Source organism: Bos mutus, chromosome 16 (assembly GCF_027580195.1).
Source record: "Bos mutus isolate GX-2022 chromosome 16, NWIPB_WYAK_1.1, whole genome shotgun sequence".
Taxonomy (NCBI): domain Eukaryota; kingdom Metazoa; phylum Chordata; class Mammalia; order Artiodactyla; family Bovidae; genus Bos; species Bos mutus.
In genome coordinates, this window is record NC_091632.1 from 45,479,159 (window position 1) to 45,505,534 (window position 26,376).

At 40.6% G+C, this 26,376-nt stretch overlaps 1 long non-coding RNA gene across 3 annotated transcripts in view; it reads right to left on the reverse strand.

The window, feature by feature from the left end:
• LOC138991277 (uncharacterized) overlaps window positions 1–26,376 on the reverse strand; it is a 318,362-nt gene that overhangs the window by 55,243 nt on the left and 236,743 nt on the right. For all 3 annotated transcript variants that reach the window (XR_011467297.1, XR_011467295.1, XR_011467296.1), the window contains exon 3: window positions 10,472–10,625. This is a non-coding gene — a long non-coding RNA (uncharacterized lncRNA). The remainder of the gene's footprint in view (window positions 1–10,471; window positions 10,626–26,376) is intronic.

Genomic DNA, 26,376 nt, shown 5'->3' on the forward strand with positions numbered 1-26,376 from the left:
ACAACTTCTTTATCCATTTATCTGTAGATGGATATCTAGGTTGCTTCCATGTTCTAGCTATTGTAAATAGTGCTGCAATGAACAATGGGGCACATGAGTCTTTTTCAACCCTGGTTTCCTCAGGGTATATGCCTAGGAGTGGGATTACTGGGTCATATGGTGGTTTTATTTCTAGTTTTTTTAAGGAAATCTCCATACCGTCTTCCATAGTGGCTGTATCAATTTACATTCCAGACAAAAGTGCAAGAGCATTCCCTTGTCTCCACACCCTCTCCAGCATTTATTGTTTGTAGACATTTTGATGATGGTCATTCTGACTGGGGTGAGGTGATATCTATTGTAGGTTTGATTTGCATTTCTCTAGTACTGAGCGATGTTGAGCATCTTTTCATGTGTTTGTTAGCCATCTGTATGCCTTCTTTGGAGAAATGTCCATTTAGATCTTTTCCCCATTGTTTGATTGGGTTGTTTGTTTTTCTGATATTGAGCTGTATGAGCTGCTTGTATATTTTGGAAATTAATCCTTTGTCAGTTGTTTCATTTGCTATTATTTCTCCCATTGTGAGGGCTGTCTTTTCACCTTACTTATAGTTTCCTTTGTTGTGCAAAAGTTATTAAGATTAACCAGGTCCCACTTGTTTACTTTGGTTTTATTTCCATTACTCTAGGAGATGGGTCATACAGGATCTTGCTCTGATTAATGTCATCGAGGGTTTTTCCTATGCTTTCCTGCAAGAATTTTATAGTTTCTGGTCTTAGATTTAGGTCTTTAATTCATTGTGAGTTTCTCTGTGTATGGTGTTAGGAAGTGTTCTAATTTCATTCTTTTACATGTGGCTGTCCAGTTTTCTCAACATATATTGAAGAGGCTGTCTTTGTCCCATTGTATATTCTTGCCCCCTTTGTCAAAAATAAGGTACCCATAGGTGCATGGGTTTATTTCTGGGCTTTCTATCTTGTTGCATTGATCTATATTTCTGTTTTTGTGCCAGTACCATACTGTCTTGATGACTGTAGCTTTATAGTATAATCTGAAGTCAGGAAGGTTGACTCCTCTAGCTCCATTCTTCTATCTCAAAACTGCTTTGGCTATTTGGGGTCTTCTGTGTTTCCATATGAATTGTGAAATTTTTTGTTCTAGTTCTGTGAAAAATGCCATGGGTAATTTGATAGGGATCGCATTGAATCTGTAGATTGCATTTGGCAGTATAGTCATTTTCACAATATTGATTTTTCCTAACCAGGAACATGGACTACCTCTCCATCTGTTTATGTCATCTTTGATTTCTTCATTGGTGTCTTATACTTTTCTGTGTATAGTTCTTTTGTCTCCTTAGGTAAGTTTAGTCCTAGATATTTATTTCTTTTTGTTGCAATGATGAATGGGATTGATTCCTTAATTGCTCTTTCTGATTTTTCATTGTTAGTATATAGAAATACAAGTGATTTCTGCATATTGATTTTGTATCCTGCAACTTTGCTAAATTCACTGATTAGCTCCAGTAACTTTCTGATATTCTCTTTAGGGTTTTCTATGTACAGTGTCATGGTATCTGCAAACAATGAGAGCTTTACTTCTTTTCCCACCTGGATTCCTTTTATTTCTTTTTCTTCTCTGATTGCTGTAGTGGACCTCCAGAACTATGTTGAATAATAGTGGTGAAAGTGGATGCCTTTGTCTTGCTTCTAATCTTAGGGAGAATGCTTTCAGTTTTTCACCATTGAGAATAATGTTTGCTGTAGGCTTATCATATACGGCCTTTACTATGTTGAGGTAGATTGCTTCTATGCCTAGTTCTTGAAGAGTTTTAATCATAAATGGGTGCTGAATTTTGTCAAAGGTTTTTTCTGCATCTATTGAGAGGATTATATGGTTTTTATCTTTCAATCTGTTGTTATGGTGTATCACATTGATTGATAAGCATATATTGAAGAATCCTTGCATTCCTGGAATAAACCTAACTTGATCATGAGTGGTTTTTCTTTTTCTTTTTTCTTTTTCTTTTTTTGATATGTTGCTGAATTCTCTTTGCTAAAACTTTGCTGAGGATTTTTGCATCTATGTTCATCAGTGATATTGGCCTATAGTTTTCTTTTTGTGTGTTGTCTTTGTCTGGTTTTGGTATCAGGGTGATGGTGGCCTTGTAGAATGTGTTTGGAAGTGTTCCGTCCTCTGCAAATTTTTGAAAGAGTTTTAGAAGAATAGGCAATAGCTCTTCTCTAAATGTTTGATAGAATTCTCCTGTGAAGCCATCTGGTCCTGGGCTTTTGATTTATGGGAGATTTTTGATCACAGCTTCAATTTCAGTGCTTGTAATTGGATTGTTCATAATTTCAATTTCTTCCTGGTTCAGTCTTGGAATACTGAACTTTCTAAGAACCTGTCCATTTCTTCCAGGTTGTCAATTTTATTGCCATATAGATGTTCATAATAGTCTCTTACAATCCTTTGTTTTTCTACATCGTCTGTTGTAGCCTCTCCTTTTTCATTTCTAATTTTGTTGATTTGATTCTTCTCTTTTTCTTGATGTGTCTGGATAAAGGCTTGTCAATCTTGTTTACCTTCTCAAAGAACCAGCTTTTAGTTTTATTAATCTTTACTATTGGTTCTTTCATTTCTTTTTCATTTATTTCTGCTTGGATCTTTATGATTTCTTTCCTTAAACTAATTTTGTGTTTTCTTTTTGTTCTTCTTTTTCCAGTTGTTTTAGGTGTAAAGTAAGATTGTCTATTTGATGTTTTTCTTGTTTCTTGAGGTAAGATTGTATTGCTATAAACTTCCCTCTTAGAACTGCTTTTGCTGCATCCCATAGGTTTTGAGTTGTTATGTTTTCATTGTCATTTGTTTCTAGAATTTTTAAAATTTTCCTTTTGATTTCTTCAGTAACCTGTTGGTTATTTAGAAATGTGTTTTAATCTCCATGTGTTTGTGTTTCCTACAATTTTTTTTCTTGTAATCGATGTCTAGTCTCATAGCATTGTGGTCAGAGAAGATGCTTGATATGATTTCAATTTTCTTAAATGTACTGAGGTTTGATTTGTGACCCAAGATGTGGTCTATCCTGGAGAATGTTCCATGTGCACTTGAGAAGAAGGTGTATTCTTCTGCATTTGGATGGAATGTCCTGAAGATATCAATGAGATCCATCTCGTCTAATGTATCATTTAAGACTTGTGTTTCCTTATTAATTTTCTGTTTTGATGATCTGTCCATTGGTGTGAGTGGGGTCTTAAAGTCTCTTACTGTTATTGTGTTATTGTCAATTTCTCCTTTTATGTGTGTTAGTGTTTGTCTTATGTATTGAGGTGCTCCTATGTTGGGTGCATAGATATTTACAATTCTTATGTCTTCCTCTTGGATTGACCCCTTGATCATTATGTACTGTCCTTCCTTATCTCCTGTAATCTTTATTTTAAGATCTATTTTGTCTGGTATGAGCATTGCTACTCCAGCTTTCTTTTGCTTCTCATTTGCATGGAATATATTGTTCCATCCTGTCACTTTCAATCTATATGTGTCTTGAGATCTGAAGTGAGTTTCTTGTAGACAGCATATATATGGATTTTGTTTTTGTACCCATTCAGCCAGTCTGTGTCTTTTGGTTGGAGCATTTAAATCCATTTACATTGAAAGTAATTATTGATGTATATTGCCAACATCCACTGGATCATTGAAAAAGCAAGAGAGTTCCAAAAAACATCTATTTCTGCTTTATTGACTATGCCAAAGCCTTTGACTGTGTGGATCACAATAAACTGTGGAAAATTCTGAAGAGATGAGAATACCAGACCACCTGACCTGCCTCTTGAGAAATCTGTATGCAGGTCAGGAAGCAACAGTTAGAAGTGGACATGGAACAACAGACTGGTTCCAAATAGGAAAAGGAGTACGTCAGGGTGTATATTGTCACCCTGTTTATTTAACTTATATGCAGAGTACATCATGAGAAATGCTGGGCTGGAAGAAGCACAAGCTGGAATCAAGATTGCTGGGAGCAATCTCAATAACCTCAGATATGCAGATGACACCACCCTTATGGCAGAAAGTGAATAGGAACTAAAAAGCCTCTTGATGAAGGTGAAAAGGAGAGTGAAAAAGTTGGCTTAAAACTCAACATTCAGAAAACGAAGATCATGGCATCTGGTCCCATCACTTCATGGGAAATAGATGGGGAAACAGTGGAAACAGTGTCAGACTTTATTTTTTGGGGGGCTTCAAAATCACTGCAGATGGTGACTGCAGCCATGAAATTAAGATGCTTACTCCTTGGAAGAAAAGTTATGACCAACCTAGATAGCATATTCAAAAGCAGAGACATTACTTTGCCAACAAAGGTCCATCTAGTCAAGGCTATGGTTTTTCCTGTGGTCATGTATGGATGTGAGAGTTGGACTGTGAAGAAGGTTGAGCGCTGAAGAATTGATGCTTTTGAACTGTGGTGTTGGAGAAGACTCTTGAGAGTCCCTTGGACTGCAAGGAGATCCAGCCAGTCCATTCTGAAGGAGATCAGCCCTGGGATTTCTTTGGAAGGAATGATGCTAAAACTGAAATTCCAGTACTTTGGCCACCTCATGTGAAAAGTTGACTCATTGGAAAAGACTCTGATGCTGGGAGGGATTGGGGGCAGGAGGAGAAGGGGATGACAGAGGATGAGATGGCTGGATGGCATCACTGACTTGATGGACATGAGTCTGAGTAAACTCCGGGAGTTGGTGATGGATAGGGAGGCCTGGCGTGCTGTGATTCATGGGGTCGCAAAGGGTCGGACATGACTGAGCGACTGAAGTGAAGTGAACTGAACTGATCTGATGTTCCTATTGCCATTTTCTTAATTGTTTGGGTTTGATTTTTTAGATCTTTTTTCTTCTCTTGTATTTCTTGATTATATGAGTCCATTTAACATTTGTTGTAAAGCTGGTGTGGTGGTACTGAATTCTCTCTACTTTTGCTTGTCTGAAAAGCTTTTTATTTCTCCATCAATTTTGAATGAGATTCTTGCCAGGTACAGTAATCTTGGTTGTAGATTTTTCCGTTTCAGTACTTTAAATATATCCTGCCATTCCCTTCTGGCCTGCAGTTTCTGCTTAATGATCGGCTGTTAAGTATATGAGATTTCCCTTGTATGTTTTGTTGCTTCTCCCTTGCTGCTTTTAATATTCTTTCTTTGTGTTTAGTCTTTGTTAGTTTGATTAGTATATGTCTTGGTGTGTTCCTCCTTGGGTTTATCCTGTATAGGTCTCTTTGTGCCTCTTGGAGTTGATTGCCTATTTCCCTTTCCATGTTGGGGAAAATTTCAACTATAATCTCTTCAAAAATTTTCTCATACCCTTTCTTTTTCTCTTCTTCTTCTGGGACCCCTCTAATTCAAATGTTGGTTCATTTGATATCAATTGATTCCAGAGGTCTCTGAGACTATCTTCATTACTTTTCTTTCTTTTTACTTTATTCTGCTCTTTAGAAGTTAATTCCACCCTTTTATCTTCCAGCTCACTGATTTGTTCTTCTGCTTCAGATAGTCTGCCATTGATTTCTTCAAGAATATTGTTAATTTCAGTAATTGTGTTGTTTGTCTCTGCATGTTTATTCTTTAATTCTTCTTGGTCTTTGTTAATTGATTCTTGAATTTTCTCCATTTTGCTTTAAAGGTTTTTGATCATCTTTACTATCATTATTCTGAATTCTTTTTCAGGTAATTTTTCTATTTCCTCTTCATTTATTTGGACTTCTGTGTTTCTAGTTTGTTTCTTTGTTTGTGTAGTATTTCTCGGCCTTTTTGTTATTTTTTTTTTTAAGTTATTGTGCTTGAGGTCTCCTTTTCCCAGGTTTTAGTCTTGAATCCTTTCTTCCTTTTGGCTTCCGCCCTCTGAGGTTGGTCCAGTGGTTGTGTAACCTTCTTATAGGGTGAGTTTGTGCTGAGTTTTTGCTTGTTTGCTTGTTTTTCCTCTGTTGGGCAAGCCTAAGTGAGGTGGTAATCCTGTCTGCTGATGATTTGGTTTGTAATTTTCTTTTGTTTGTTGTTTAGATGAGGCATCCTGCACAGGGTGCTATTGGTGGTTGGGTGATGCCAGGTCTTATATTCCAGTGGTTTCCTTTGTGTGAGCTCTCCCTATTTGATACTCCCTAGGGTTAGTTCTCTGGTAGTCAAGGGTCTTGGAGTCAGTGCTCCCACTCCAAAGGCTCAGAGTGTTATCTCTGGTCAGGAACAAAGATTCTACAAGTGGCTTGTTATGGTATGAAGTGAGATTAACACAAATATGCAAAAATGAGAAACCAAAGATGAACCCCAGGCAAACTGCAGTTACAAAATCAGGCAAAAAATAATGGAATATACACATATACATATATACCCAAAGCAAAATCAAAACAGTTCAGCAAAAAGAAAGTACAATAGATTGACCCAACAAACAAAGGAAGCCAAAAATTATATTTACCAGTTAAGAACAAAACTAACTAAAGTACAAACTGCAAAACAAAATTAAAGCAGGGTGCCAAGTGGGGACTAAAGCAATGAAAACAAAACCAACAAATATGTTGAGAGGAAAAGAAATAAAGAATAGATATGCAAAGTTAAATAGAGGTAGAGGATGACGATTTATATAAAGATTAACTGCAAGGGCAAAAGAGCAGTAGGAAAGGCAAATGAAGGAATAAATGTATAAAAAATATAATAGGTTTAAAAAATTTTAAGTTAGAATGATAAAAAAGAGAAAAGAAAGAAAAATAAGGAAGAGGAAAGAAAAAAGGAAAAATAAAGGAAAACTCCACAGAACTGCAAAAGCCCAAAGCAGATGCAGAGGTTCATACAACAAGAAAAAGTGTGACTGAATATACATATACACCCATAAGCAAAATCAAAACAGTCCAACAAAAATAAAGTACAATAGATTGACCTGATAAACAAAGGAAACCAAAAATTGTATCTATCAGAACAAAACTAACTAAAGCACAATTGGAAAACAAAACTAAAGCAAGGTGCCAATTGGGGAATAAAACAATGAGAATAAAACTAACAAATATATTGAGACTAAAGGAAAGAAAGAAAAGAAAGAAATAATAGATATCCAAAGTTAAATAGTGGTTGATAAAGAAGATTTACATATATTAAAGATTAATAGGAAGGGTAAAAGAACAGTAGGAAAAGCCAGCAAAGGAATAAATGTAGAAAAATAATAATAGGTTTAAAAAATTAAAATTAAAAAAGAGAAAAAAATAAACCCTCCCCAGAACTGCAAAAGCCCAACATAAAGGCAGAGGTTTATACTAACAATGAAAAATGTGACTGAGAAAAAGATGAAAAAGAAAAAAAAAAACCCTCAAAAGCTTAATTAGATTTCATACTGCTGCTGCTAAGTTGCTTCAGTCGTGTCCGACTCTGTGCGACCACAGAGATGGCAGCCCACCAGGCTCCCCCATCCCTGGGATTCTCCAGGCAAGAACACTGGAGTGGGTTCCCATTTCCTTCTCTAATGCATGAAACTGAAAAGTGAAAGTGAAGTCGTTCAGTCATGTTCGACTCTTAGTGACCCCATGGACTGCCGCCTACCAGGCTCCTCTGCCCATGGGATTTTCCAGGCAAGAGTACTGGAGTGGGTTGCCATTGTCTTCTCCTAATTAGATTTCATAGTGCCAATAAAATCAACAACTACAACAGAGGGGGGGAAAGTAAAGAAAAGAAAAAAAAATCCAAAAGAATCTACAAAATAAGTCAAAACATAACAATAATAAATGTTTTTCTTGCGTCACTGCTGTCAGAGTCCTTTCCCTTGCTGGGAGTCACAGTCCACTTCACCTCCCTAGGATGCCTTCTAACACTGTGCTGATCTCTGGACCTGCTGTGGGGGCAGCTCAGATTCTAATCTGGTCCTACTCCTGTGTGTTCTTGCCTATGTCCACAGCTATCAGAACTAGTCCATTTTCTTTTGAAGGAGCTCTCATTGATCTTTTAGATAATCCACACCACAGTCTGCCCAGTTGATCGTGTTAATCACATTTAATATACAGCTTGTATATTAAGTGCGAGGGTTTTGGGTCGTCTTCCTTAGTCACACTTGCCCTGGATTTCAAGTGTGGTTTTATTTCCACCTCTGCATGTGGGTCATCCACTGGGATTTGCTCCTGAGGTTGCCCTGGAGGACTTGGGTTTACTCCTGTGAGGGCCAGATGTGGAGGTGGTGCAGGTGCTTGGGTTGCAGGGGTTCTGGCAGCACCAGATATTCAGGGGTGTTGGCGGCTAGGGCAGCAGGAAATACTGTGCTCTAGAAGGGTATGGCAACCAGGATTGGCCAATATGCTCCAGTATTCTTGCCTGGAGAACCCTTCTCCCTGACAGAGAAGCCTGGCAGGCGACAGTCTACAGGGTCACAAGGAGTCGGACACAACTGAAGTGACCCTGTGCGCATAGGTGCAAGACATTTTTTTGCCTGTGGCAGCTCTGCCCCAGTGAGAGTTGAGCGTGAAGGTGATGCAGCTGTTTGGCTTGCAGGGACTCTGGCAGCACCAAGTGTGCAGGGACACAGACTGCCTCCGCTGCAGGAGTTATGGCCCTATCAGAGTCTTTTTTTGAGCCTCTTGCAGCTGGTGATCAGAAGGCCTCTTTGGCCAGTCTTTCTCTGTAGCTCTGCCTATTCAGGTACTTAGAGGGCTTTCTTGCCTGGGGTCCTTCTCTGCTGTTTGGTGCATCAGGCACATAGAGGGGCCCGCGGCTGCGGTCCTACTCTGTAGATTGGTGCATCAGTCACTTAAAGGAGCACCCTGGGTGGGGTCCTACTCTGTAGTTCAGTGTGTCAGGCGTTTGATGGGCCACCCTCTCTATTGTTGAGCTGCCAATGCTGGCATGTGGGGGGAGAGAGGCTATGATGTTGGCTCCACCCCCTACACGTGACTCAGCAGTATCACCTTGCTTTCATGGCTACCTGGCTTTCCTCCACAGGCATTTCCCACTACAATCTCTTCCCTCACATCCCCATGATCTGTCTCTCCGAAGTCAGTAGCAGCCCTCACCCAGGGATTGCTCCACAATCCCTAAACTCCAGTTTCCAGCCACTGCGCCCTCTAGGGAATGTATGGCTGTGGCAAGGACCGTCTGATTCTCATTCCATTTAGGCTACCACAGATCAGCTCTTTCACATTCAGCCTTAAATGTTTCTCCTCTGACTCAGACAATTGCCCTGATATGGGAATCGGACCCCTGCTTCAGTTTCCCCACCCACCGAGGGCAGGTCCAGTCCTACTAATACTCCTGTTTTTCCCCCTAGTTCCTTTGTCCTACCGAGTTTTGCATGGGTCTATATATTCTTTTCCGCTGGCCAGGTACTCCTGTCTGCTCTCAGCTGGTGTTCTGCATGCACTTCTGTGTTTGAAGTGTATTGCTGATATATCCATAGAGAGAGATGTACTCCATGTCCACCTACTCCTCTGCCATCTTTGTACCCCAATGTTCATTGCAGCACTATTTACCATAAGTAGGACGTGGACGCAACCTAGGTGTCCATTGGCAGATGACTGGATAAGGAAGTTATGGTATATATAAACAATGGAATGTTATTCAGTTATAAAAAGGAATGCATTTGAGTCAGTTCTAATGAGGTGGATGAACCTTGAGCCTATTACACAGAGTAAAGTAAATCAGAAAGAGAAAAAACAAATGCAGTGTATAAACTCATATATGTGGAATTTAGAAAGACAGTACCAATGATCCTACATGCAGGTAGGATGACACAGATGTAAAGAACAGACTTTTGGACTCAGTGGGAGAAGGCAAGGGTGGGATGATTTGAGAGAATAGCATTGAAACATGTACATTACCATATGTAAAACAGATGACCAGTGCAAGTTCAATGCATGAAGCTAGGCACCGAAAGCCCATTTTCTGGGACAATGCAGAGGGATAGGCTAGGGAGGGGTTCAGGATTGAGGGGACACGTGTATACCTGTGGCCAATTCATGTTGATATATGGCAAAAAACATCACAATATTGTAAAGTAATTATCCTTCAATTAAAACAAATAAATTTTAAAGAGAAAATGCTTTCTAAGACACAACACACAGATTTTAATGCTACAGGAATAAACAAACTTATTTCTCATTGGCAAAAAATATGTTGATTGTAATGGTTCCTATCTTGATTAATAAAGATATATTTGAGCCCAGTTATAATAATTTAAAATTCATAGCCTGAAACCGCAATTACTTTTTCACCAACCTAAACACATCTCTGCCTCCCTTCTCTAAATGTGCTGATCCTCCATGGCTCAGCTGAATTCCTATTCCTTCCTATTATTCCTCTTCTGGTCACATAATTATAGTTAACTTTGAACTCCCTTGTTTTGGGACTCCCATTTTGGAGGTTTGCATTGTCATTTAGATATCTTATGGTTTTTTAGTTGCTCTGCATGTGCTTACTTTGTCTTTCAGACTGCACAGAAAGGGACTAATTACAGAACTCTTTTATGTGCACGATAAGGGGCTTACCTGGTGGCTCAGATGGTAAAGAATCTACTGCAATGCTGGAGACCCAGGTTCCATCCCTAGGTTGGGAAGATCCCCTGGAGAAGGAAATGGCAACCCACTCCAGTATTCTTGCCTGGAGACTTCATGGACAGAGGAGCCTGATGGGGTACAGTCCCTGTGGACAGAAATAATCAGAGGTAGCTGAGCGACTAACACTTATTTACACTTACAGAAAGTACATAGTGATCAGCCCATCTTTGGGCCCTTGAGATAGAGGCTTGCTTGATTGACTCTGTGACAGCCTGCAGCATCAGACAACTAGAACGGATGGAGTAGTGAAGACTCAAGACTGAGGGAAAATGCAGAGATGATGAGGATGATGATGAGAGTGTAAATTCCTAGGCAGGTGGATAAGAAATCTGTGGTCCCCAAGGAGGAGAAAGGGATCTGGGGCTCTTAAGGAGAAGATAGGGGTCTGGAATTCTCAAGGAGGAAAGGACAAATGTTTTTTTCCTACATTCCTTAGTAAGGATTATATAACAATAATGTATCCTGTTTGAGGACAAGTTTCTCCTTCCTGAAAACCTTCTGACTAATCCTGCTATCTTAAAATGTATATTATGGGAGTGGGTCTAGTAAGATCTTTACAACCTTGAGACATTTTGATTTACTGTAATAACCAATTAAAAAGTATATAATTCTCTTGCTAAGACTAGGGATTGGGGCACTCTCCATTCCCCTTCTGATGTCTATGTTGGAAGCTTTCTCTGTCCGTTTTTATACTTTAGTAAAACTCTGCTACACAAAAGCTCTTGAGTGATCAAGCCTGGTCTCTGGTCCTGAAGCTAAATCTTCTTCGGAGATCACAAATCCAACACCCTTCCCGTAAGCTATCAATGATAATGGTGACTGGGACTCCAGAGAGTGTCCTGGTAACTACAAGTGCATATCACAGCTTGCTTATGGGTTTCTTGTTGAAGTTTCTATTTCTTGTGATTGCTAAGAAAAAAAAAAGTCCATGCTCAGAGGAATGAGCATAAATGAGCTATGAAGTTCTCAGCCAGACAGTCTGGATATCAAAACATGCTGTCATGTTTGGCCCTTGGCTGGTTCATTCCATCCTTGCCTATAGCTCAGTTGGTAAAGAATCTGCCTGCAATGCAGGTTCAATTCCTGGGTCAGGAACTTCTCCTGGAGAAGGGATAGGCTACCCATTCCAGTATTCTTGGGATTCCCTGGTGGCTCAGCTGGTAAAGAATCTGCCTGCAATGCAGGTTCAATTCCTGGGTCAGGAAGTTCTCCTGGAGAAGGGATAGGCTACCCATTCCAGTATTCTTGGGATTCCCTGGTGGCTCAGCTCGTAAAGAATCTGCCTGCAATATGGGAGACCTGGGCTTGATCCCTGGGTTGGGGAGATCCCCTGGAGAAGGGAAAGGCTACCCACTCTAATATTCTGGGCTGGAGAATTGAATGGAGTATGGCTGAGTGACTTTCACTGGGATCTTTAATACTTCATATGAAAGCACAACGTCAGTCTGTTTCATTCATATGGATCTTGGTAAACCTTGCAAAAGAGTGAAGCATGTTTTCTATTCTTTCCCAGTCTACAATACACTTGTGAATTTACTGGAATGCTCTGGGCCCACCCAAGACAGGAAATAAGTTTAGTGTTGGTACATCATAGTTATTTCTGGAAATGAGATGTTCTGTGGCTCTAAGTACCAGAAACATGCAGACAGCCACACAAGGAGCTCACATCTGGAGAAGTAAGAGCTGCTGCCAGCATTTCTCTCTGATGTGATAAACCTGAGGATGTGGGCATGTGGCAAAATATTTTCCGTTTAGCAAAAAATTAAACCATAAGCAACAGAAGGAAGGAAAAAATTCTATAAATCTATCATTTCCTGATCACCCAAAGGGAGTACAAAGGTAAAAATACTGCAAGCTACACTCTCTAGAGCTTGACATCAAGGCTGGAGGCTTCTTGAGACTTTGTGGCTTAGTGTAGGGGTTCTATCACAGGCCCTGCAAGCAGTGTCATTCAGCTGGACCAGAGAAGATAATAGGAGTCCTGGGCAAAAAAATTCCAAGAAAAAAATCTCTTTCCTTCTGATGACAATATTAATAATGATAATGATAAACACAATAGAAACTAATTGAGCAACAGCTATGTGCTAGTAATCTGACCTTGGTGCTTTATACATTCCAGTTCACATTATCTTCATGAAAGGTCCCTAAGGTATTCACTGGCATTATCTCCATTCTACAGATAAGTAAACAGAGACATAGGCTTCCCTGGCAGCTCAGTGGTCAAGAATCTGCCAATGCAGGAGCCATGGGTTTGGTTCCTGGGTTGAGAAGATCCTCTGGAGGAGGAAATGGCAACCCACTTCAGTATTCCTGCCTGGAGAATCCCATGGACAGAGAAACTTGGTGGGCTAGAGTCCATGGGATCACAAAGAGTTGGACATGACTCAAGCAACTGAGCATGCAGACACTCAAACAGAGGTACAGAGTGGACAAAAGACTTGTCTAAGGTTAGAGCATAAAAAGTCAAGGAGGTAAACTCCAGTTTCTAGTCTCTATTCAAATAAATGAAATATAAAGATAGTCCTACTAAGAGATACAAACATTTATGTTTTCAGTCATCATGTCTAATTCTGTGGTTGTGTGATTACACACACAATATCTCTAAGAAGGTATAAAGACACATAGCTCTAAGTCCTAATCTAGTTCCCAACTTGAGCATATTCGGATTGAGGCAAAGGCAGCAATGGAAGATCCCTGCAGAAGGGATAGGCTACCCACCCCAGTACTCTCGGGCTTCCCTGGTAGTGCAGATGGTAAAGAATCTGCTTGAAGGCGTGAGACCTGGGTTTGATCCCTGGGTTGAGAAGGTTCCCCTGGAGAAGGGCACAGCAAACCACTCCAGCATTCTTGTCTGGAGAATCCCATGGACAGAGGAGCCTGGTGAACTACAGTTCATAGGTTCACAAAGAGTCAGACATGACTGAGTGACTGACAGAGTACACATGCAAAGATAGCTAATCATAACTCTAAACAATCTCTTTAACTTGTAAACTAGTATCATTTGATTAGGTTTAAAGCACTTAACCTGAATGAGAGACATGATGTACCTGAGGTGAAAGTATAAACAGACACAAATATAGTAACTAGATGGTTCTGGAAGATGTGTCTTTTGGGTTTCTGAGATCATCTATGACATATCCTTGTACACAAGATATTGCCCATGTTAGAAGTATAGACCTCACAATAAAAGACTACATATTTTTCATAAAATCCTGCTTGCTATATCCTCTATATAGTATAAAATGCAGCAAAATTCTACATATAAACAATAGTGTATCTGAGAATATGAGAAAGGCTAAATTGGATGGACACACTTCTGCTTAAAAAGTCTTATCTTCTCAGCTCCTATGCTCCCTTGAAACTGCTCAGAGTCCAGTCACAGGTTGTTCAGTCACTCAGTCGTGTCCGGCTCTTTGTGACCCATGAGCTGAAGCACACTTCCTTTTTCTTCATTATCTCCCAGAGTTTTCTCAAACTCATCTCCATTGAGTTGGTGATGTTATCCAACCATCTCATTCTCTGTTGCCCCCTTCTCTTCCTGTCTTCAGTCTTTCCCCACAAAATGGAGTAGAAAGACATGCACTCATCTTCTCTGAGAACACCAAAATCATAACTGTTGAATAACCATCAACAGGAGGATGTTGGAACCCACCAAAAAAAAAAAAAACCCCATGTTGAAGAGCAAAGGATAAGCCACAACAAGATGGTAGGAGGGGTGCAATCACGAAAAAATAAAATCCTGTAATCACTGGGTGGGCGACCCACAAACTGGAGAACAATAATACCAAGAAATTCTTTCACTGCTGCAAAGTTTCTAGGCCCCACATAGACTTCCCAACCTGGGGATCCAGCAAAGGGACTGGGAATCCCCAGGGCATCTGACTTTGAAGGACAGCAGGATTTAATTACAGAATGTCCATAAACTGGAGGAAACAGAGACTCTGTAGGGCACAAACAAAACCCAGGGGAAAGGAGCAGTAACCTCACAAGAGACTGAGCCAGATCTGCCTGTGGGTATTTGAGGGTCTTCTGCAGAGGTGTGGGTTGGCAGTCGCCTGCCATGGGGAAAGGGACACTGGAAGCAGCGGTCTTGAGAAGCATGTACTGGCATAAGTCCTTTTGGAGGTGACCAGTAGCCCTACCATAGAGCCCATAGATTCCAGGACTGAGCCAATCAGTTATCAGTTCAATCACTCATTCATATCCAACTCTTTATAACCCCATGGACTGCAGCATGCCAGGCCTCCCTGTCCAACAACAACTCCCAGAGTTTACTCAAACTCACGTCCATTGAGCTGGTGATGCCATCCAATCATCTCACCCTCTGTCGTCTCCTTCTTCCCTCGCCTTCAATCTTTCCCAGCATCAGGGTCTTTTCAAATGAGTCAGTTCTTTGCATCAGATGGCAAAAGTATTGGAGTTTCAGCTTCAGCATCAATCCTTCCAATGAATATTCAGGACCGATTTCCTTTAGGATGGACTGGTTGGATCTCCTTGCAGTCCAAGGGAATCTTAAGAGTCTTCTCCAACACCATAGTTCAAAAGCATCAATTCTTTGGTGCTCAGCTTTCTTTATAGTCCAACTCTCACATCCATACATGACTACTGGAAAAACCATAGCCTTGACTATACACAGCTTTGTTGCCAAAGTAATGTCTGGGCTTTTTAATATGCTGTCTAAGTTGGTCATAACTTTTCTTCCAAGGAGCAAACATCTTTTAATTTCATGGCTGCAGTCACCATCTGCAGTGATTTTAGAGCCCCCCAAAATAAAGTCTCTCACTGTTTCCACTGTTTCCCCATCCATTTGCCATGAAGTGATGGGACTGGTTGCCATGATCTTAGTTTTCTGAATGTTGAGTTTTAAGCCAACTTTTTACTCTTCTGTTTCATTTTCATCAAGAGGCTCTTTATTTCTTTGCTTTCTGCCATAGTGTGGTGTCATCTGCATATCTGAGGTTATTGATATTTCTCCTGGCAGTCTTGATTCCAGGTTGTGCTTCATCCAGCCCAGCATTTCACATGATATTCTCTGCATAAAATTTAAATAAGCAGGGTGACAATATACAGCCTTTGTGTACTCCTTTCCCAATTTGGAACCAGTCTATTGTTCCATGTCCAGTTCTAACTGTTACTTTTTGACTTACATAAAGATTTCTCAGGAAGCAGGTCTGGTCGTCTGGTATTCCCATCTCTTTAAGAATTTTCCACAGTTCGTTTTGATTCACACAGTCAAAGGCTTTGGCATAGTCAATAAAGTAGAAGTAGATGTATTTCTGGAACTCTCTTGTTTTTTCAATGACCCAATGGATGTTGGCAATTTGATCTCTGGTTCCTCTGCCTTTTGTAAATCCAGCTTGATAAACTACTAGAATTTCATGATTCATGTACTGTTGAAGCCTGGCTTGGAAAATTTGGGTATTACTTTACTAGCGTTGTGAGATGAGTGCAATTGTGTGATAGTTTGAACATTCTTGGGTTTCCCTGGTGGCTCAGAGGGTAAAGTGTCTGCCTGCAACGTGGGAGACCTGGGTTTGATCTCTGCATTGGGAAGATCCCCTGGAGAAGGGAATGGCAATCCACTCCGGTATTCTTGCCTGGAAAATCCCATGGACAGAGAAGCCTGGTAGGCTATAGTCCTTGGGGCCTCAAAGAGTAGGACACGACTGAGAAACTTCAATTTTGAGCATTCCTTGGCATTGCCTTTCTTTGGAATTGGAATGAAAACTAAACTTTTCCAGTTCTGTGGACACTGTTGAGTTTTTCAAATTTGCTGTCATATTGAGTGCAGCACTTTAACAGCATCATCTTTTAGGATTGGAAACAGCTCAACTGGAACTCTATCACCTCAACTAGCTTTGTTTGAAGTGATGCTTCCTAAGCCCCACTTGACTTCGTATTCCAGGATGTCTGGCTCCAGGTCAGTGATCACATCATCGTGATTATCTGGGTTGTGAAGGTCTTTTTTTGTATAGTTCTTCTGTATATTCTTACCACCTCTTAATACCTTCTGTTAGGTCTATACCATTTCTGTCCTTTATTGAGCCCATCTTTTCATGAAATGTTCCCTTGGTATCTCTAAATTTCCTGAAGAGACCTCTATTCTTTCCCATTCTATTGTTTTCCTCCATTTCTTTGCAATGATCACTGAGGAAGGCTTTCTTATCTCTCCTTGTTATTCTTTGGAACTCTGCATCCAAACAGGTATATCTTTCCGTTTCTCCTTTGCCTTTAACTTCTCTTCTTTTCTCAGCTATTTGTAAGGCTCCTCAGCCAACCATTTTGCCTTTTTGCATTTCTTTTTCTTGGGGATGGTCTTTATCACTGCCTCCTGTACAATGTCATGAACCTCCAACCATGGTTCTTCAAGCACTCTGTCAGATCGAATCCCTTGAATATATTTGTTCCTTCCACTGGATAACCATAAGGGTTTGATTTTGGTCATACCTGAATGGTCTAGTCATTTTCTCCACTTTCTTCAATTTCAGTCTGAATTTGGCAATAAGGAGTTCATGATCTGAGCCACAGTCAGCCCCTGGTCTTGTTTTTGCTGACTGGATAGAGCTTCTCCATTTTTGGCTGCAAAGAATATAATCAAGCTGATTTCAGTATTGACCTTCTTGGTGATGTCCATGTGTAGATTCTTCTCTTATGTTGTTAGAAGAGTGTTTGCTACGACCAGTACGTTCTCTTGGAAAAACTCTATTAGACTTTGGCCTGCTTCATTCTGTACTCCAAGGTCAGATTTGCCTATTACTCCAGGTGTTTCTTGACTTCCTACTTTTGCATTCCGGTCCCCTATAATGAAAAGGACATCTTTTTTGGGTGTTAGTTCTAAAAGGTCTTGTAGGTCTTCATAGAACCGTTCAACTTCAGCTTCTTCAGCATTACTGGTCGGGTCATAGACTTGGATTACTGTGATATTGAATGGTTTGCTTTGGAAATGAACAGAGATCATTCTGCCATTTTTGAGAATGTATCCAAGTACTGCATTTTGGACTCTTTTGTTGGCTATGATGGCTACTCCATTTCTTCTAAGGGATTCTTGCCCACAGTGGTAGATATAATGGTCATCTGAGTTAAATTCACCCATTCCAGTCCGTTTTAGTTCCTGATTCCTAAAATGTCGATATTGACTCTTGCCATCTCCTGTTTGACCACTTCCAATTTGCCTTGATTCATGGACCTAACATTCCAGGTTCCTATGCAATATTGCTCTTTACAACATTGGACTTTACTTCCATGACCAGTCACATCCACAACTGAGTGTTGTTTCTACTTTGGCTCCGTCTCTTCATTCTTTCTGGAGTTATTTCTCCACTGATCTCCAGTAGCATATTGGGCACCTACTGACCTGGGGAGTTATCTTTCGGTGCCCTATCTTTTTGCCTTTTCATATTCTTCATGGGATTCTCAAGGCAAGAATACTGAAGTGGTTTGCCATTCCCTTCTCCAGTGGACCACATTTTGTCAGAACTCTTCACCATTACCTGTCCATCTTGGGTGGCCCTACACAGCATGGCTCATAGTTTCATTGAATTAGACAAGGCTGTATTCCATGTAATCAGATTGGTTAGTTTTCTGATTGTGGTTTTCAGTCTGTCTGCCCTCTGATGGAGAAGGATAAGAGGCTTATGGAAGCTTCCTGATGGGAGAGACTGACTGAGGGGGAAACCAGGTCTTGTTCTGATAGATGGAGCCAAGCTCAGTAAATCTTTAATTCAATTTTCTATTGAAGGGTGGGGCTCTATTCCCTCCCTGTTATTTGACCTGAGGCCAAACTATGGTGGAGGTAATGAAGATAATGGCAATCTCCCGGTGCCCCCAACCCTGCAGCAGGCCACTGCCCACCCATGCTTTTGCTGGAGACTCCTGGACACTCACAGGCATGTCTGGGTCAGTCTCTTGTGGGGTCACTGCTCCTTTCTTCTGGGTCCTGGTACACACAAAGTTCTGTTTGTGCCAGTCCTGTGTTAAGTTCTGGTGGCTCTATGGTGGGGTTAATGGTGACCTCCTCCAAGAGGGCTTATGCCATACCAAGGTTCACCGGTCCCAGAACCCCTGCCTCCGCAGCAGTCCATTGCTGACCAATACCTCTTCAGGAGACACTCAAACACAGTTCTGTCTCAGTCTCTGTGGAGTCTCTGGGTCCTGATGCACACAAGGTAGGTATGAGCCCTCTAAGCATCTCTGGTGAATATGGGGTTTTATTACAAATTCGATTTTGTCCCTCTTACCATCTTGCTGGGGCTTCTCTTCCCTTGGACTGAGTCACTTTAGGCCAAACAATTAAATCTGCAGAAAATTGGATTCAAGATTTACTAAGCATGGCCCTGTCCACCAGAGTAAGATCCAGTTTTCCCCACAGCCAGTCCCTCCTATTAGGAAGCTTACACAAGCCTCTTATCTACATCCATCAGAGGGCAGACATAAGAAGCAAGAACTATATCCCACAGTCTCCAGAAGGAAAACCACATTCATAGAAAGCTAACCAAAATGATCACAGCCTTGTGTAACTCAGTGAAGTTAGGAGCCATGCCACGCAGGGCCATCCAAGACAGACGGGTCATGGTGGAGAGTTCTGACAAAACATGGTCTGCTGGAGAAGGGAATGGCAAACCACTTCAGTCAGTATTCTTGCCAGTCACAGGAGACATCAAAATAGTCAAAAAGGAATATTTTATAATCTTTATCTTACTGACCTAACACGAGGTACTTCATGCCACTGACAATAGCTTGGTTTCTGGTACACCACTCTTTCATAATTCCTCCTCCACCTCTCCAACATCTCCTTTCCAGTTCCCATTACAAGTCTACCTCTTAGGTGCTGTCATTCTACAAAGTTTTGTCCTTTATTTTCTCTTCTCACTCCATACCATTTCCCTGAGTTATCTCTTCCACCTCAAAAGCTTCTGGCATTCTCTTATAATCCAGTTCAGTTCAGTCACTCAGTCGTGTCTGACTCTTTGCGACCCCATGAATTGCAGCACGCCAGGCCTCCCTGTCCATCACAACTCCCGGAGTTCACTCAGACTCACGTCCATCGAGTCAGTGATGCCATCCAGCCATCTCATCCTCTGTCATCCTCTTCTCCTCCTGCCCCCAATCCCTCCCAACATCAGAGTCTTTTCCAATGAGTCAACTCCTGGCATGAGGTGGCCAAAGTACTGGAGTTTCAGCTTCAGCATCATTCCATCCAAAGAAATCCCAGGGCTGATCTCCTTCAGAATGGACTGGTTGGATCTCCTTGCAGTCCAAGGGACTCTCAAGAGTCTTCTCCAACACCACAGTTCAAAAGCATCAATTCTTTGGTGCTCAGCCTTCTTCACAGTCCAACTCTCACATCCATACATGACCACAGGAAAAATCATAGCCTTGACTAGACGGACCTTTGTTGGCAAGGTAATGTCTCTGCTTTTGAATATGCTATCTAGGTTGGTCATAACTTTCTTTCCAAGAAGTAAGCGTCTTTTAATTTCATGGCTGCAGTGATTTTGGAGCCCCCAAAAATAAAGTCTTCCACTGTTTCCACTGTTTCCCCATCTATTTCCCATGAAGTGATGGGACCGGATGCCATGATCTTCATTTTCTGAATCATGAGCTTTAAGCCAACTTTTTCACTCTCCACTTTCACTTTCATCAAGAGGCTTTTTAGTTCCTCTTCACTTCTTTCTGCCATAAGGGTGGTGTCATCTGCATATCCAAGGTTATTGATATTTCTCCCGTCAATCTTGATTCCAGCTTGTGCTTCTTCCAGTCCAGCGTTTCTCATGATGTACTCTGCATATTAGTTAAATAAGCAGGGTGACAATATACAGCCTTGACGTACTTCTTTTCCTATTTGGAATCAGTCTGTTGTTCCATGTCCAGTTCTAACTGTTGCTTCCTGACCTGCATACAGATTTCTCAAGAGGCAGTTAAGGTGGTCTGGTATTCCCATCTCTTTCAGGATTTTCCACAGTTTATTGTGATATACAAATCTGGACCTCCTGATCAGCCTTTAGTCAGAAGTGGTAGAACTATCTAACTGACTGCCACTGGACATCTCCACATCAGTGTGCCATAAAATCTTCAACTTAAAATTTCCCTGAATGAACGTACTTCTTCACACCCCCTATATTTATCTCTTCTTGGATTCTCTCTTTTGGTTAACCAAAAAACCACTCAACCTAAAACATCAAGCAAGAATGCTAATCATTATCCCTGAATACCTCCTCCTCCCCTTCACACCTCTTACTTAGTTGACTACATTTTCAATCTTCCTCAAAATGGATTCTTTCCACTCAAAACCACTAGTATTGCCTTAGTTCATGTCTTTCTGGTGTCTTATCTAGATTTTCATACTAGTTTTATAACTAGGTTCCCTGACTATCCCTACTCTTACTCATTCTCTACATAGTCACCAGCGTACACTTTCTAAAACACACATCTAGTCATTGCTCCAGACTTTTCAAGGACCCTCTTCATTACCTGTATAATAAAGTCCAATGTGCTAAAAATGGTTGCGTATCAGGATTGTCTTCATCATAAGTGATGGACACTCAATTTAAAGTTGTTCAGGTAGAACCCAGGTAATGAGAGTGTACAGGAATTGATCAAAAGCTTTGGGCACACTACTCAAGTGATATCACTTGGGCTTCATCTTTCCATTTCTTTTGATCTCTCTCACTGCATCCTTGGATTCTGCCTTCTTTAGTGTGTTTGCTCCCTACAACTTGCATGCAGCAGGAAACAGTAGCTGCTATCTATACAGTTAAAGATTCCAAAGGAAGAAGACTATCCCAATTGCCATACATCAAATCTTAGAGAAAACTCTTATTGGCCTGCTTGGGTCATGTGCTTTGAATTAATCACTGTAACCAACAGAACCCTAAACTGGGTAGTTTTGAGTCATTGTCTGTCTCTAAGAGGTTTCCATGAAAGATAGCCCAATCAAGATCATAAAGAGTAGGAAAAGTGTGGTTCCCCAAAGAAAAGAAAATCATGGTGCCATCATCACTTGAAGGGGAAAAAGATACTGATCAGAAAAGAATGACATAAGTCATGACACACTGTCTTGCCACGATCTTGATCACTGTCAGTCTGTCCCATCACTACTCTTTCTTTTCATCACTGGACTAGTTATAGTCTCTTGAGTGTGCCAACTCATTTCAGACCTTCCTGCTTTTGCAAGTGCTGTTTTTCTCTGCCTGGAATGTCTGGCAGGCTAAGTTTTATTCCTCTTTACAGCTCCAGCTGAAATATCTTCTTTTCTGAGAGCCCTTTGCTGACTTCCAGCTCACAAGGGAAATACTTCCTCTTTTGTACCACTATTACACATAGTACTTACCAACATTATTATGCTCTTTTTCACCCTATATTGTAATTCTTCACTTTTTTTTGGCTGACTAGTCCAACAACCTTGAAGAGTACTGCTAGATCCTTAAAACATATCACAGATGCAGAGTAGATGCTCAGTAAATTGTTGCATTAAGTGTTACATGAATAAATAAATGATTGGCTGTGTTTTCCAGTGGTAGAAATAATATATAAAGGTTATTATTTTTACTAGATATCAGGAACATCTTTTGACTCATCTTTCTGCTCCTTCAACCTACCTCTTGAGGCATGTGCATGTTATACATACATGTATGCAAAAATTCCTCCAAAAGGATAAAGAGTGCTCCCTCCTTGGGATGGATACACAGGGGTTATCCTTACTGTCCTTTTATGTACTTTCTACAGCCAGAAAAATAGCACACTGATCTTTGAAATTCTTTTTTCTTTCTGGATAAGTGGAGAAGTATGAAACAAGTAGAAGGCTAAAGGGTACCTGAAAGGGAGAAGGGGAAGCCAGATGGAGATGAAAGGATGAAGGAGAATGATAGAATCCCAAATGACAAACTTTCTGGACACTTCACTTTTGCTCATTGTCAGCCAAGTTTGTTTTGATGATGAGAAAATGGTATGTGAAACTATTTGTACCCATATCACATGACTTTGCAAGTTTAGTTTTGCTTAATACAGCTAAATTCCTCTCAGAGAAGTGTTGTTCTTGGAAAATGCATTAGTGGTATAAGACTTGGATTTGCCCAATGGAATTTGTGTCATCTTAGATCATTAGTCACCATTCTACATCTATTTAATCTCTGGAAAAATGGAAATCATTAATCCTGCTTTGGCTTTCAACCCTAAGGGCTATGTGAAGTTCTTAAATGAGACTTCTGAGAAAGTATTTTGTATGATGTTAAATCAATATGTGTGAGAGAGTCATTAACATTCCGTTCAGTTCAGTTGATCAGTCATGTCCGACTTTTTGCAACCCCATGCACTGCAGCACATCAGGCCTCCCTGTCCATCACCAACTCCCGGAGTTCACTCAGACTCATGTCCATTGAGTTGGTGATGCCATCCAGCCATCTCATCCTCTGTCATCCCCTTCTCCTCCTGCCACCAATCCCTCCCAGCATCAGAGTCTTTTCCAATGAGTCAACTCTTCGCATGAGGTGGCCAAAGTACTGGAGTTTCAGCTTTAGCATCAGTCCCTCCAAAGAACACCCAGGACTGATGTCCTTTAGAATGGACTGTTTGGATCTCCTTGCAGTCCAAGGGACTCTCAAGAGTCTTCTCCAACACCACAGTTCAAAAGCATCAATTATTTGGCGCTCAGCTTTCTTCACAGTCCAACTCTCACATCCATACATGACCACTGGAAAAACCATAGCCTTGACTAGACGGACCTTTGTTGGCAAAGTAATGTCTCTGCTTTTGAATATGCTATCTAGGTTGGTCATAACTTTCCTTCCAAGGAGTAAGCGTCTTTTAATTTCATGGCTGCAGTCACCATCTGCAGTGATTTTGGAGCCCAAAAAAATAAAGTCTGACACTGTTTCCACTGTTTCCCCATCTATTTCCCATGAAGTGATGGGACCAGATGTCATGATCTTTGTTTTCTGAATGCTGAGCTTCAAGCCAACATTTTCACTCTCCTCTTTCACTTTCATCAAGAGGCTTTTTAGTCCCTCTTCACTTTCTGCCATAAGGGTGGTGTCATCTGCATATCTGAGGTTATTGATATTTCTCCCGGCAATCTTGATTCCAGCTTGTGCTTCTTCCAGCCCAGCGTTTCTCATGATGTACTCTGCATCTAAGTTAAATAAGCAGCCTTGATGTACTCCTTTTCCTATTTGGAACCAGTCTGTTGTTTCATGTCCAGTTCTAACTGTTGCTTCCTGACGTGCATATACGTTTCTCAAGAAGCAGGTCAGGTTGTCTGGTATTCCCATCTCTTTCAGAATTTTCCACAGTTTATTGTGATCCACACAGTCAAAGTCTTTGGCATAGTCAATAAAGCAGAAATTGATGTTTTTCTGGAACTCTCTTACTTTCCCTATGATCCAGCAGATGTTAGCAATCTTATTTCTGATTCCTCTGCCTTTTCTAAAACCAGCTTGAATATCTGGAATTTCACAGTTCACGTATTGCTGAAGCGTGGCTTGGAGAATTTTGAGCATTACTTTACTAGCGTGTGAGATGAGTGCAATTGTGCAGTAGTTTGAACATTCTTTGGCGTTGCCTTTCTTTTGGATTGGAATGAAAACTGACCTTTTCCAGTCCTGTGGCCACTGCTGAGTTTTCCAAATTTGCTGGCATATTGAGTGCAGCACTTTCACAGCATCATCTTTCAGGATTTGAAATAGCTCAACTGGAATTCCATCACCTTCACTAGCTTTGTTCCTAGTGATGCTTTCTAAGGCCCACTTGACTTCACATTCCAGGATGTCTGGCTCTAGGTGAGTGATCACACCATCATGATTATCTGGGTCATGAAGATCTTTTTTGTATAGTTCTTCTGTGTATTCTTGCCACCTCTTCTTAATATCTTCTGCTTCTGTTAGGTCCCTACCATATCTGTCCTTTATCAACCCATCTTTGCATGAAACATTCCCTTTAGAATAGTTAAAATTCCTCCATAGAAGGGTGTTAAAGTAAAAGCAAACCACCTTATTTTGAAGTTTAACTTTTTTAAATATTATTTTCTACAATTGGATTTTAAAGATACAGTAATATGATTGTGAATACATTTAGAAGGATTTTCCTTAATTTGGCAGACAACATACAAATCTGTCTTACCTGAAAGAAAAAAAGAAAGGAATGGAGGAGAAATAAAGAAAAAATCTACAGCCAAATTTGTTAAGGTGGAGATGCTTGTTAGAAGAGCTCAAGAGTTCTGATAATCTAAGATCACAAATAGCTGCAGGGTGACCTTGTCAAGAGAGGACTCAAGTGGGCTTGTTCAAATTCCAGTGTTTTCTGAAGCACTATGGTATTGTGGGAACATATTTCTTTGCCTTCTATTTGGAAGTGCTGGGGAAATTTCCAGTTGAAAAAGAAAATTATATGTATAAAATAGATAACTAATGAGAATTTACTATATAGCACGAGGGAAACTCAATGCTCTGGGGTGACCTAAATGGGAAGGAAATCCAAAAAAGAGTGATATATGTATACACAGAACTGAAATATCAATAACCTCAGATATGCAGATAACACCATCCTTATGGCAGAGAGCAAAAAAGAACTAAAGAGCCTCTTGATGAAAGTGAAAGAGAAGAGTGAAAACGTTGGCTTAAAACTCAGCATTTAGAAAACTAAGATCATGGCACCTGGTCCCATCATTTCATGGCAAATAGTTGGGGAAACAATGGAAACAGTGAGAGACTTTAGTTTTTTGGGCTCCAAAATCACTGCAGATGGTGACTGCAGCCATGAAATTAAAAGATGCTTAATCCTTGGAAGAAAAACTATGACCAACCTAGATAGCATATTAAAAAGCAGAGACTTGACTTTGCCAACAAAGGTCCATCTAGTCAAGGCTATGGTTTTTCCAGTAGTCATGTATGGATGTGAGAGTTGGAGTATAAAGAAAGCTGAGCACCAAAAAATTGATGCTTTTGAACTGTGATGTTGGAGAAGAGTCTTCAGAGTCCCTTGGACTACAAGGAGATTCAACCAGTCCATCCTAAAGGAGATCCGTCCTGGGTGTTCATTGGAAAGACTGATGTTGAAGCTGAAACTCCAATACTTTGGCCACATGATGCAAAGAACTGACTTGTTGGAAAAGACCCTGATGCTGCAAAAGATTGAAGGCAGGAGGAGAAGGGGATGACAGATGATGAGATGGTTGGATGGTGTCACTGACTCAATGGACATGAGTTTGAATAAGCTCTGGGAGTTGGTGATAGACAGGGAAGCCTGGTGTGCTGCAGTCACAAAGAGTTGGACATGGATGAATAATGAACTAAACTGAATCGAGAGCTGATTCAATACTTTGGCCACCTGATGAGAAGAGTTTACTTAATTGAAAAGACCTCAATGCTGACAAAGATTGAAGGCAGGGCGAGAAAGGGGCAACCCAGGATGAGATTGTTGGATGGCATCACCGACTCAATGGACGTGAGTTTGAGCAAGCTCCAGGAGATAGTAAGGACAGGGAAGCCTGATGTGCTGCACAGTCCATGGGGTCACAAAGAGTCGGACACAACTGAGTGACAGAACAACAACAAGAGCTGATTCACTTTGCTGTATAGCAGAAACTAACACAACATTGTAAAGCAGCTATACTCTAATAAAAATTAACTTCAAAATTAAAAAATAAAACAATACCATGAAGCCACAAGATCAGATTCAACTGAAAAATATACTGTTTTTAAGACAATAAAGAAAGCTGAGTGCCAAAGAATCAGTGATAATGGAAGATGGAAAAGTAAAGACAAGATCAAAGTAACACCACCTTCCATATGCAGGCTTAATATTTCTCTAAGTTCTTTTATGCGCACCCTCTTATTGAAACTCAC